The 14271-nt window shown below is 41.3% G+C and overlaps 1 non-coding gene across 1 annotated transcript; it reads left to right on the plus strand.

The window, feature by feature from the left end:
• The first annotated feature begins 8199 nt into the window (after positions 1-8199).
• TRNAI-AAU (transfer RNA isoleucine (anticodon AAU)) lies at positions 8200-8273 on the plus strand. The gene has a single exon. It is a non-coding gene; the product is annotated as a tRNA-Ile (tRNA).
• Positions 8274-14271: the final 5998 nt, after the last annotated feature.

The raw sequence follows: 14271 nt of genomic DNA on the forward strand, positions 1-14271 counted from the left end.
AGGATGTTTTGTGGGACAGTGTCAAATGTTTTGGACAAGCCCAGATAGATGATGTCAATTGTTCTTCCCTTATCCACCAACGTTGTAATCCTGTCGTAGAAGGTCACTAAATTTCTCAGGTAAGATTTGCCCTTAGTGAAGCCATATTGGCTGCCACCAATGACCTCTTTTTTTCCATGTCCTTTAGCATAGTTTCCAGGAGGATCTGCTCCATGATCTTGTGGGGCACAGGGGTGAGACTGACTGGCTTGTAGTTCCCTGGGTCTTTCTTTTTCCTCTTTTTAAAAATTGGGGTTATGTTTCCCATTTTCTGTTCAGTGGACACGTCACCAGACTGCCACAACTTCTTAAATTTGATATATTAAGTTACAAATATATATCAATGTATTAGTTCTCATTACACAGATGGAAGCTGGTTTCTTTTTTGGTGTAAAGTAAAATATTTCTTCGAGGTTTCCCCATTTCCATACAACATAGATTTAATCCTTGTGATCAAAATGACTTTATGACTGAAACAATAATTTATTTTCATTGCTGTACATTGCTGTTAACGAATCTGCATGAAAGTCATGAAAGTTGTACATGAGAATGAGGGCAGAGTCCATAAAATATATGGAGCAGAGATATTATTCTAAATCACAGTAGGATCAATCAGACATGTTATTTTATTTTATTTGGTTTTATTTCTTATGTTTCTTACTTAGAAGTGTGGAATGTATTGTCTCACGTGTTTCCCAGCTGTTACTAAAACACAAGAAACTTAAGCCAAGATTGCTGCAAACAAAAGGGATTTCCTCCATTTCTCAGTTCATTCTTCCATTTTTCCCCTTCCCTTACCTCTTTTTTTCAAAGACCCCCTCAAACCACCTCATGCTAACGAGTCTATCATTGCTATCAGCTGCAATGGTAAGTGCTGCTCTCACAGCCTTCCTCCTGCCATCCATAACCACCTGCTCCCAGTTTCCAGGTGGTCTGATAGCATCTGTCCTTGTCCCCTCCATGTGCCTTGTGTACTTCCTACATTTTTCTCTTTCCAAGGCACTCTTCAAGCCCATTCCCTGTAAGGAGTAAGGACACAATGTTCCCACCAATTCTGTGAAATCAAAGTTCTGTATAAAAAGCATCAGCTATAACAAGTGGAGCATATGAATTCAACTAATCAAATTAGAACACTTAATTTGTTTTGAGCCCTTTTCTCATTAGAAAACAAATCAGGAAAAGCTGATGTATTTCTCTAAAATGTTGTAATTTTGGCAAAACAGCATTTTCTGACTGAAAAAACTCCATGATGATTTTTCATCTGCTTAGTTGTAACCATATTTTTCTACCAACTTTCCTGTCAACAAATTTACAACTAAAAGGAGGGAATCCTTCTATTTACTTCGTTCCTAGTAGGACACAGTGGTAAACAGGGGTTACCCATGCCCCAAAGTATAGCACTGGTATAACATGGGCAAGAAACATTGTGCCTCACTAAATGCAGATTACAGCACTTTAACGTGTATCTCGAATCAAAGGCTTTGCTTAAGGGCACTCTTGATTCTTCGGGTGCTACCTCATAAATACCTCATAAAGCAGGGTGTTTTTTTTTCTGTTTTATTAAGCATAATAAAACAAACCTCTGTGAAGACTTCGTGTTTTTAAAGGGAAGAGATGACATTTTCACTCCAAAATTTATGAAACTAGAACATATTCTGGATAAGAAAGTAAACACCTGAACTGCTAGTCATCTCTGATTCTTTTCTCAGGAGACAGGAAAAAAAAAATTTGGCTTTTCTCAGTAAGTTCACGTGCTATTAGATGTTGCTTTGTGTTGAGAAAACTTTTCATAAAATATCATCATTTTTTTAAGCTGGCAGATGATCCTACAAGGTAACATTGAAACAGCTTTGTGATCAAAACTAAGAATTGGAGTAGACACTATTTACATTATGTGTTGACATGGCTGCACTATAGCAGGTAGTTCTCAAGGCAAGGAAGCTCCTATGTCGTCTACTATGCTCCTTGCTATTGCTCCCTGATTCATCAGTCACCCCTTTTATCAGCTTTTCACATTCATTTCTCATTACCTTCAGCTCTCCAAGCCTCCACCTTACTCATTTCTGTTTCCTGGATGCTTTTCAATTCACACTCCATTCTGGTGAGGTTTTTTTTCACGCCATCAATTTCTCGTCTATGTTCACAGGCAGAGAACAAAGCAGCACCTACTTTCACTATTGCCAAATTGCCTCTGTCCAACTAGGAATAACGGCATTTCCATTATGGCCAGTCTCTGAGGTTACAAATAGGTAAAGGAAAAAGAGCAGTCTGTGATTTCAATCTTAACAATCAGAAATTCAGACAAAGTAGTCAGAAACTACGGTTACTGAATGAAGGCCAAAGTTCTTTAGACATGAAAAAGTCAAGGATAAATTGCATCAGAAAAGTGCTCAATTCAAAAGTTTCCCCAAAAAATACATTATCTTTCAAGCCACAGTAGGAATCTTCACAAAGACAGCAAACAGGGATGCACCACTAATGAAAAAATAAGCAAGAATGACATAGGGAGTCTTGTAAGTGCTGTAAAAAACTTTTAATTCTGAATGTGCAAAATATGAGATGAGGTATGGCGAAGTCATAGAAGAGAGTGAGTACTGTCACCACTTTAGTCTAGTAGCATTATGTTTCAAAATGCACAAAGAAAAATTCGCACTCCCAAGAAGTCATAGATGGTGGACACCAGTAGTCAGTCTAGGCTGTCTTACTGTTAGATCTGATCCTAACTTCTATGAGTGGAAATGTTATGATTATTTTTTTTTTCATTATTTTGTCATTTTTATTTCAGGCAGTTCTTCAGACAGTTAGTAGCATTACGTTTGTAGCAGCATGTCTGTTTTCAATGTCTATTCAGATTAATTTATTTCTACTAATTATGGATTACCTATCAATAGGTTTCAGAAGAAACACGTCTATGGAACCATCTTGTGAGTAAGGAGAAAAAATATCTTGTTAAAAGTGTCCCACCCTTAGAAGGCTCAATAATTGACATGAAAACTGAAGTCAAATGCAAATTATAATACATAATCCAAGCCACAAGAGAGAGACAAGATTTTCTTTAATTCAGGCGAATTGGTAATAATAAGAGGAAACTAGTTGTGTTGTAACAAAGAGAATTTTTGTATTGTAGTGAGGAAGAGAGCTTCAGAATTAAAGATCCAGTTTTTCATTTGATCACACAGCTTCTCTGCACAAATATACTTCGCTGATCCTCAGGGTCTGAATGAACTTTTTCCCCAACTACCAGAAACCATTAGCCAGATAAAAATCTTTGCCACTCTCATTTTATTACCTGTAATGACATTTGTTTAAATATAAAATAATGGAATGCAACAGTCAAGTGGAAAGCTAGACTTGAACTAAACCTAAGGAAACAGCTAAATTTAAGTAGAAATACCTCTCTATGTAACGTGGATCTGGGTAGTGGGTGCATTTTCTTTAGAAAATACAATGTCATATCAGTACTAAGAAAGAAAGAGAAGTATAGAAGTTTATAATCTATATCCTATTGAGTAACTCATGATGCTTCAGAACTAGAAGCAACAGCAGTATTCAGGCATCTTCACAATAACAAGTCTGAGTCAATAAAATAGAACCACTGGATATTTCTGATATATGCTTTGAAAAGCAAAAGGATGATCCATCACCTTGGTTATTGTGCTTATTACAACAGCTATAGAGAGGCATTACTGTTCTTAAAAAAGAACATAAAGCCTGTATGTGTGTGCCTCGCCCTCACTGTTGTTCTCACTACTAGATGTACACAAACTGCAGGTCAATGTTAATAATTAAACGTAAGCGCACAAAAAGCTGGCAAGCAGGTACAAGAATTGTACATCAGAGGCAAGCCTACCCTGCACACCACAGCCATTGCTGTGTGCCCCAAAGTCATTGCACATTTCCCCACTGCATTTACTTAGAGTGTAATTCAATACAAGGAGAGTAAGTGTCTTTTTTTTTGTGTAGGGTATTATTAACTTAGGCACCAAGGAGCTGACTGTATTTGTAACAAACACAAATATGAAGGAATAAGATTACTTAGCAGTAGTTGCTGGCAGTGCACAGAATGTACTAGACACTGTACAGAGCTTGACTAAGCGCTATTACCTTTCCTTAAAAAAAGAAATCATAATGGAAAGAAAAACCAAGTAAACACTAAGAAATACAACTCTTTCCAGAAAGAAATCTGCCAAGTTTGTGCCAGGTTTGCATTCATCAATGCTCAGTAGTTTCTGGACAAGCACTAGTTTATTAATGAAAGCATTTGTAAAACTTGCTAAATAACAAGCATTTATAAGAAATGATAACCTATGGGAAGAATCAAACTGACTTTGTTTTAATACTCATTTTTTTACAGAGCTAACTGTTGAAGGGCCAAAGCTTTTTAGATAAAAAAGGAAAGTTTTTTTTAAAAAACTTTCACTGAAAGTGCTATTTTCAGCCAATTTCCTTCTTTTGCTTAGAATCGCCAGATGCAGGAACACTGTAACCTAGGTGACCATATCAGCTAACAAAGTGAGAAACTTGTATACTGTCTGTAGACTCAAATTTGCACTGCTAGGTAAATGCTAATGAAGGTAATACTAGAAATTCTGATGGTTTACTCTGCTTGACTTTTGTATCTAAAAGAGTAATGATCTGAATTGTTCTCTGGTGGTGGAATTGAATTTGTAGAGCGTTTGGGAGGAAGTGTTGCAGAGATGCTGAAGTTCACTCAATGAACAATGACTTTTATAATGAAACTTGCCTAGTAAGTGAGTTTCTGAGTGTGAGCAAATAGCCTGCAGATAGGAGCTTAGTGTGTGTAATGGAGTATGGTACATATACCCCTAGACTAAATAAAACAAAGTGGGGTAGGAACTAGAAGTTGTACCATGATGCAATGATGACACCAAAAAATCTCTGCTGAGGACATCATGGGTACAGTAATGCATACGTTTCTGGGAACACAAACTGTCTGCAGGGGTTATACTCTATGCAGTCCTTTTGGGGTCTGCTACCTTAGGGATCTTTCACAGGGCATTGTGTTTTGCTTTGTGACCACATCTTCAGGCTAACAGCAGGCTGAGGTGACAAGCACAGAAAGATGTCAGATTCACCATGCCTCTGGCTTGAATATTTCCAGTCCTTGCAAACCCTTACCCAAACATCTAAAGTAGAGAGGTAATTGTGATTCGAAGCTATTTTTTTCTCTTTCAACAGCACAAGAAACTATCCACACTGTTCTGGGAGATCAGCACTCTTTGTCTAGCTCAAATTTCCTGGTACTTCAGTGTTCCTCCAGTGACTATTTGGCATGCCTCTGAATGTATACCTCTTTCTTTTGCTTCCTTGTTGGGTGAGAAGAGTGTGTCAATTAAATCTTTATATTTGTCAGATCACCTTTCCTCCCTAACTTCTCTCATCACAATTTCAGCACATTTGGTTTAGAAAGAGTTCGGAGCTCTTAACAAAATCTATAATCTCACTGCTTTTTGAAAAAGCTTCTGGATCATATAAAAAGTTGTGCACCATGTATGTGACGACGTAACAGTTCTTGGATTGTGTAAAGTTACTCTAAAGGTAGCAAATGTTACCATTAGCAATTGCTAATTGCAAAAGTAGGAATTTATACAGCACAATAGCTGTTATCTGATCCTTGATTATGTGTAAAATAGTCAACACTTTCTCTAAGTGATCAGTCATTTAGCTCTTCTTGCAGCAGGCCAGCCGTCTGTGCTTTGGTCTTGTCTTTTTCCAACTCAACCCAAGCCTGAGTCATTCTTAACCAAGCTCCACCTGGAACTGAGTAATCACATGAAGAGTGACATTTTTCCATAGGAAAAAAAAAAAATTGATCAGAGACTAGCAATTTTCCGACTCACAAAATCAACCACCAGTTTTCCACAAACAAATCTTTAAAGCTTAAATTGCACTGGAAGTAAAGTCAGAGAGTTTCCAGATGAGTCAAGTACACCCATACTTAGATCGTTTTTTCTATATATTCTAACTTAGAGTTGATACAGGTTCACATTTAGAGAGATGGAATATTACTGTGAAACGGTACTGCAAAATTTTTCGTAGGATTCTGCTGTGAGAACGGTATTTTGTGATGAGATTTATGCTTGCAAATTAGAATAGCATTAGAGCATAAACTTTCAGAGGCATTTTCTGGAGGACATGGGCTTTCTGGGTACAGTGAGTCTGTGTGGGGCAGACTAACGCAGTAACATCGTACTTGCTTAAAGCCTTGACTACAAGTCAAGAAAGCTGTCAGGAGATGTTTTAGAAATATACTACTTTTAAGATGAATCTGTGAGCTCTGAGAGTTTATAGACAAGTGTATAGCTTGGATTGGTGTTTGTAGCAATAATTTTTTGCTGAAATTCAAAATACTAAAAAAATTTATTTCTTTACACCAAGTTGCTTATATATGTGAAGCAAGGAGTGGTTTGGTGTGCACTTTACTATGCTTTGGTAAATGTGATGCTATAAAAGAATACAGTAAGTCATCTTCAGTGAATATATAAAAATCCTCTTGGTAATCATATGTTGAAAATTCAAGTATTAGTCATAAACAATCCAGCTTTGAAATAATAAGTATTTTCTCTATGAGTCTTATTTTGGCCCTCATTGCACTCCACAAATCATATAAATACCATTTGAATCAAGCAGAAGAATTTTAAAAATAGAGGACTAGAGTCTCGGACTTCACTGAGTGAAATGGGCACAGCTCCATTAGAGGCAAAGGAATTATGTTGATTCATGCAAGATGAGAATTTAAACCATTGTCTTTGAGTAAGGAGTTTGTATTGTGGCAAGATAATCAAACAATGTGAGATGGAGATTTGATTTGGAGCACAGAGTTGCGGAATAGAATTCAGAAGCTACCTATTAAGTGCTTTAAGTTATATCTCCTTTGACTGTGTATCAGCAAGTGATTGACATTAAAATGATTTTGTGTTTTTCTGGGAGCTACAAGAAAGACCAAGATTACAACTTCTCTCTCTTTTTCCTTTGAATTTCAACAAAGTGATTTTTCTTTCCCCAGAGGAGAGAGTAAACTGTTGTACTAACTGCATTAATTAAATTATCATGGACTCGGTGTTAATGGAAGAGAGTACAGATTGCAAGAGGTAGAGCTAAGAGGGAATGACAGCCCTCCTTAGCCTCCTCCAGCACATCAGCCTGTCCAGTGCAAACCGAAACTACACCAGGTCGTAGTAACAACATATTATTCGTGCTCTGCCTGGCGTGCGTGACTGCAGGAAGCACAGGACGGGAACGCTGGCCAGGCACATTGCCATAGACTCTCGTACACAGCAAAAACAGATCTAGAAGATCAGTGTAAACTTTTCTGATTCTATAGACTCTCGACTCTCAGTGTCTTTCACGTCATATTGTTAACATCAGCCTTTGCACAACCCACTTGTTTGCAAACGTTTGACCCAGTCTTTTTAAGGGTTTTCCTGCTGCATTCTTTGACCTGGGCCTGATTTCTTGGAAAAAGCATAGGATACCTAAAATGGCTATAGTTCCTATTCCCTACAGACATAAGCCCATGTAATATGTGCTCCCCACAACTAGCCAGTGGAGTGCCTGTATCTTGTCTTCCCTTATATCTACATTTAGTTCTTTCACACAGAAATAAAATTATCTTTAGATAATAAGTCTTCTTCCAGTGTGTAAGCAGTCACTGCCTCCTGTATCTTTTCCAGGGATTTTAATTTTAACTACTCTGCTCTCCTGAGACAAAAATTATTTTAAGTTACCCTAATTTAAAAAATCAAACATGGCATATTTATACAGAAATGGTTATGATTTGTTTTATAGGGAAGAAACCTGTGATTGCTCTTTGTTTTATATGGCAAATGTAGTACTGTTTGAGGGAAGGAAGACTGAAGGACACCAACTGGGTGTGAGTGCAAGGGCTAGCATATTTATTTATTTGTTTATATACAAGTGAAAAAATGGTACTATCCTGGTTCTGTATTTATACATTTCAAGGCCTAAACCACTTTCATAGAAGTTCAAGAATGTTGTATCTCATTGAAAATATCTGTATATCAATAGATATGTGACATGGGACTTTACTTTTTAAATAAAATATAACTCAGCTATAACGTAGGTGAAATTGTCATTATTTTTTTAAATATTTTTAAGTGTGAGGGATTGTATGCAGAAGGCCAGTTAGTTCAGTTGGTTAGAGCATGGTGCTAATAACACCAAGGTTGTGGGTTCGATCCCCTTACAGGCCAGGTAGCTTTTGCCCTGCAAGATCATGAAGCAGATCCTCCTGGAAACCACCCTGAGGCACAGGGAAAAAAAGGAGGTGATTGGTGACAGCCAACATAGTTTCACTAAGGGAAAATCGTGTCTGACAAATTTGTTGAACTTCTGCTACTGGTTTACAGCCTTGGTGGATAAGGGAAGAGCAACTGACATCATCTGTTTGGACTTATTCAAAGAATTGGACACTGCTCAGCACGATGTCCTTATCGCTAAACTGAAGAGATGAGGATTTGACAGACGGTGGAAAGGAATTGACTGGATGGTCACACTCAAAGAGTTGCAGTTAACAGCTCAATGTCCAAGTGGAGACCAATGACAAGTGGCATTCCGCAGAGGTAGGTATTGGGATCAGCATTGCTTAACATCTTTGTTGGTGACATGGACAGTGGGATTGAGTGCACCTTCAGCAAGTTTCCTGGCAACACCAAGCTGTGTGGCGCGGTCAAAATGCTGGAGGGAAGGAATGCCATCCAGAGGGACCTTGACAGGCTGGAGAGGTGGGCCTGTGAGAACCTCATGAAGTTCAACAAGGCCAAGTGCAAGGTCCTGCACGTGGCTCGGGGCAATCCCAAGCACAAGTACAGGTTGGATGGAGAATGAATTGAGAGCAGCACAGAGGAAAAGGACTTGGGTGTGTTTCTCGATGAGAAGCTCAACATGAGCCGACAATGTGTGCTGGCAGCCCAGAAAGCCAACCACATCCTGGGCTGCATCCAAAGAAGTGTGGCCAGCAGGTCAACGGAGGTGATTCTGCCCCTCTACTCTGCTCTCGTGAGACCCTGTCTGCAGTACTGCATTTAGCTCTGAGGTCCCCAACATAAGAAGGACATGGAGCTGTTGGAGAGGGTCCAGAGGACCAGGAAAATGATCCGAGGGCTGGAGCACCTCTCCTATGAAGATAAGCTGAGAGAGTTGGGACTGTTCAGCCTGGAGAAGAGAAGGCTCTGGGGTGATCTTATTGCAGCCTTCCAGTACCTAAAGGGGACCTACAGGGAAGCTGGGGAGGGACTTTTTACAAGGGCATGTAGTGATAAGACAAGGGGCAATGGCTTTAAAATGAAAAGGGGGAGATTTAGAATAGATCTAAGGAAGAAATTTTTTACAATGAGAGTGGTGAAGCACTGGAACACGTTGCCCAGAGAAGTTGTGGATGTCCCATCCCTGGAAGTTTTGAAGGCCAGGTTGGATGAAGCTTTGAGCAACCTGACCTAGTGGAAGTTCTTCCTGCCCACGGCAGGGGTGTTGGAACTAGATGGTCTTTAAGGTCCCTTCCAACCCAAACCATTCTATGATTTTGTGATTCTATACAGGGTCCTATGAAACACTGACAGGGCAGGGCTGACTAGGCTGCTTCTCTCTTACAGAATCATAGATTTTTTTTCAACTGGCAGTTCTGCAGGATAATATTTCTGAGCACAAGAAAATGTGTTTTCATGTTAATACTTAAAGTTATGGCCATGCTTAGAGACATGAATACCAATTACCATGACTGATAGTATTAATACCATTAATGGTATAAAATAAATGACTGACTTGGTTTCATATACGTTCCTTTCCTTGCCTTTTTCTTCTCCTCCAGCCAGGGAGGATATTTTATCATGCTAACCACCAGCAGTAAAGAGCCGGATGTGTGTGTCGTGGTTTTTTTTTTTTGGACTGAGGGTCGAGACAAGAACCGAAAAGGGAGCACCCACCAAACATGGTCTCGGGCAAAACATGACTCAGGCTTTCTTAATAAAACAAAACAATTTATTAACAGTTACTTAACAAAAGACAAAAGGGGACGAAACCGTTACTTGAGAGGAGAAAGAGAAAACAAGGCCAGATCTTAAAACAACACCTCTCCACCCCCTATTTTCCTTTCGTTCCTGGCTCTGCCTTCCCCCCAGCGGCGCAGGGAGACAGGGAATGGGGGAGTACAGGTCAGTTCATCCATGTTGTTCACTGCCGCTCCTTTCTTAAAGGAGGAGGAGTCTTTACACCATTTTTCCCTTGCTTCGGTGGATCCCCTACTCACAAAGAAAAAGTCCCCAAACTTTTCCAAAGTAAGTCCTGCCCGCAGGATTTCTATCCTCCCCATGGATCGCACCAGTTTGGGCTTTACCAGTCTCGGCCTCTTAGGGAGCTGCTGCCACTCGCGTCGGCGTGGGCCGTCCCACGGATTCCAGATGCCTCCACGACCTCGTCGTGCATTCCATGCCCCATTATCAACAGTACCTGGTCGCGCATCCCCTGCTCCACGACCTCTCCTGGGCTCAGGCATCTCCTTCCCGACGTGGGTTTCTCCACGGGCCACGAGTGGGTCGCTGCTCCGCCGAGTACACCCTGGCTGCAGGGGGGCCGCCTGCCATCTCACACCGATTTGCAAGGGAAGCCTCAGCTCCAGTACACCTCCTCCTGCTCCATCTTTGCTGACCCGGTCGTTGTGGTTGTCTTCTCTTAGATATTAATCCTCTCTGGGGGAGCTCGGCCCGGCGGGCACCCCGGGAGTGGGGCGCTTACCGAGTCCCCCATGCGGCTCCCCGGCGCCATCTTGAGCACATGGCGCCGGCCCGGGCCCGGGCAGCCGCCCGGCCGGGAGCCGGGAGCGAGGGCAGCGCCCTCCTGCTCTCTCCTCGCTCCTGAGCAAAAAGCCCTTTCCCGCCCCTTTGTCTCAACTTAAATAGGGCAATTCGCAGAGGCGCCAATTTGGCTCAACCTCCCCCGGGGGGGATGGGACTCAGATCTGGTGGCACAGGGAGCAAATCCCCTCCCCTGCCACCAGAACACCCCCCCACACATCAAACTATCACAGTGTGCCACTCCTCGGCACTGCTCCTCTCTTTCTAGGCAGACCAAGAAAGGAACCACAAACTACTCCAATCCATGCAATAAAAGATCAAGACTGATGGATACACCAACAAAGTGGTGTAAGAGATACATTTGTTGTACACATGAACAGGCTTGTTATAATTCTTATCTCAAATTGACTTTAATACCCTCTGAAGATCTGTAACTGATTGTAGGATGCTGTCTGTTATCTCCTGTTTCCTGAAGCCAGAACTTGACCACAGAACTCTGAGAAATAACTTGGTATGGAAGGTTTCCAGTTCAAGAGAAGACTAGGGGGAAGGTCTGGAAAAGAAGGAGGAGGAAGAGGGATACTGTTCCTTAAACTAAGCAAAATAAAATAATATTAGCATGTCAGTGAAACATATTCTTTAAACTAGGCTGTTCATAAAAGTATTTATTTCGCATCCTTCGGTCCAAACATGTTAAATGTCAAGTGCAAGTTTCTGTCTAAGGATGACATATTTAGTTTCTTTCTTGATCAAAGATCCAATCAATAAAATACATTTTAAGTGTATGCTTTTTAAACTTCCTCTTTGAATCTTGTCTGTTTTAAAAGATTGATTACAACTAATTTATGCTAAGGGGAATTAAGAAATATAAATCTTTTTCTTTACACAGAAATAAAATATCTAGAGATTTAATTTATGACAAGATAAAACTAGAAAACACTAAAAAAAAAAAGAAAATAGTCCTGATATTACTATGATCTCATGTAAAATTTCTTGCTTTGAGTAAATGAGGTTACAAAATTTAGAGGAAATGACCTAATGGCTCACTGGTACTGAGAAGGACAGGCAGCCCATGCTCCGCTCCCTGCCCCATTTTTTCTGTCCTACTCATTCCAAGCTTTGCATTTATTCTGTCTTCTCTTTCATGTGAGATCTGGCTCTCATCTGATCCATTATGAGCTGGTTCATCTCACAAAACCAGCAGAAAGCAAATTGCACACACACACAAAAAAATAAAGACCATCTGTGCAAGGTTAACTTAGATTATGATACTCATAGGACTGTAAACTAAAGACTGATATAAGATCAGGAATTTTGTTTCTGCAAGGATTTGGGGAACAAAGATCTAATATATTTCAAACAAATATTTCTTCTGTGTTCCCACCTGAATTTGACATCCTTGTTACCCTCTCCAGAATCACAAAGGCAGATGATCCACAAGTAGCTGTTGGTGGATGTAGTTAGGTAGAGGTCCCAAAGTTAGTTATGACTAGTAATAGTAGTAGCCATGCAGCTCTCAGTTAGCAGCCAAACAATTTTTGCTGTATTCAGGATCAAATCGTCTCTGATTAAGCCATCTCTGTAGTAGACTATGAAGGATATGATTCACTCCTCTTCAGCTTCAGTCATTTGAAAGCTAGGAAACTTCCCTGAGCAAGTCATCTAGGCTTCCCTCTCAACTGTGCCAAGACATAAGCTTATCAAATTCAATCTATTCCAAGAAAAGTGTTTTTCATAGGTGTGATGAAACATTCTCCAAATGTGCCCTTTCTCTTTGCATTGACTGGAAAACAAAGATCGAGGATTTAAAAAATTGGCTACAAAAGTGGTGTGAGGAAAACAACCTAGGCTTCTTTAACCACGGGCTGACCTTAATGCCAGATCTTCTATCTAGGGATGGGGCGGGTTTGTCTCCACAGGTGAAAAGGCTACTTGCTACAGAACTAGCTGGGATCATCAACAGGGCTTTAAACTAGATGTGAAGGGGGTGGGGGTATTGTCAGATTTAGAGGATTAACAGCCGAGGACGGCCCTCCATTGTCTGATGAAAGGAGTGTAGGCAGGTGCCTTAGGCCTGCTGCTCAGTGATAGTAGGGGGTGATATGTGTAGTCAGGAGCAACACACAAGTTGCCTAGAGGTAAAAGAGATTCCCAAAAATAACAGCTCAGGTAATAAAACTTCCCCCCCTAGGGGTGCAGTGGGGTCGAAAGCCCAACTTATGTGCTTCTATACGAACGCACGCAGTATGGGCAATAAACAAGAGGAACTGGAAGCTCTTGTTATCCGGGGAAACTATGACATAGTTGCCATCACTGAAACATAGTGGGATGACTCGTATAACTGGAGTGCTACCATGGATGGCTACAAGCTCTTCAGGAGGGATAGGAGAGGTAGAAGGGGTGGTGGGGTTGCCCTGTATGTAAGGGAAGGTCTAAACTGTTTAGAGTTAAATGTTGGGGATGACCTAGTAGAATGTCTGTGGGTGAAAATCAAAGGGGGGCCTATGAAGGCGGATATTGTAGTGGGAATCTGCTACAGGCCACCCTATCAGGACAGTGAGACTGATGAGCTATTCTTTAAACAACTGGGGGAAGTCTCGCGCTCACTAGCCCTTGTCCTTATGGGTGACTTTAACCTGCCTGATGTCTGTTGGAAGTATAACATGGCAGTCAGGAAACAGTCTAGGCGGTTCCTGCAGAGTGTGGAGGACAACTTCCTCTCACAACTGGTTAGTGAACCGACTAGAGAAGGAGCTCCCCTAGACCTGCTGTTTGTGAACAGAGAAGGTCTTGTGGGAGATGTGAAGGTTGGAGGACGCCTGGGGCATAGTGACCACGAGATAATAGAATTCTCAATTCTAGGGGAAGTTAGGAGGGGGAACACTAAAACGGCCAAGCTGGACTTTGGGAGAGCTGACTTTGGGCTGTTTAGAAGTCTGGTTAACAAAGTCCAACGGGATACAGCTCTCAAGGGTAAGGGGCGCAGGAGGGATGGTTACTATTCAAAAAGGAAATTCTGGAGGCACAGGAGCGAGCTGTCCCCGTGTGCCGGAAGTCAAGCCGCCAGGGTAGAAAACCAGCTTGGATGACAAAGTGTTAAGGAAGTTCCTGGCTGCTACATGGGAAACACCTGTGCCTTGTCGAGACAGGTGCTGTGAATCACGTTGGTCAGCGGAGACCACGTGACCTATGGGAGGTTTAAAGGTGGGGCACTCCCAAGAGGGAGTGGGGCAGTTCCCTCCTGGAGATGTAGGAGCCCCTGGAGAGTGTGAGTCAGAGCTCTCTGCTGGAGTGAGATAATAGTGAGTTTGGATCAGCCTTCTGATCGTGAGATACATCGTGGTTGCAACAGCTGTTTGGTTGCGACCCACTGTGAGAAGATACAGGCAGTCTGCGACATCTG

Source organism: Tauraco erythrolophus, chromosome 4 (genome assembly GCF_009769465.1).
Source record: "Tauraco erythrolophus isolate bTauEry1 chromosome 4, bTauEry1.pri, whole genome shotgun sequence".
NCBI classification, from domain to species: domain Eukaryota; kingdom Metazoa; phylum Chordata; class Aves; order Musophagiformes; family Musophagidae; genus Tauraco; species Tauraco erythrolophus.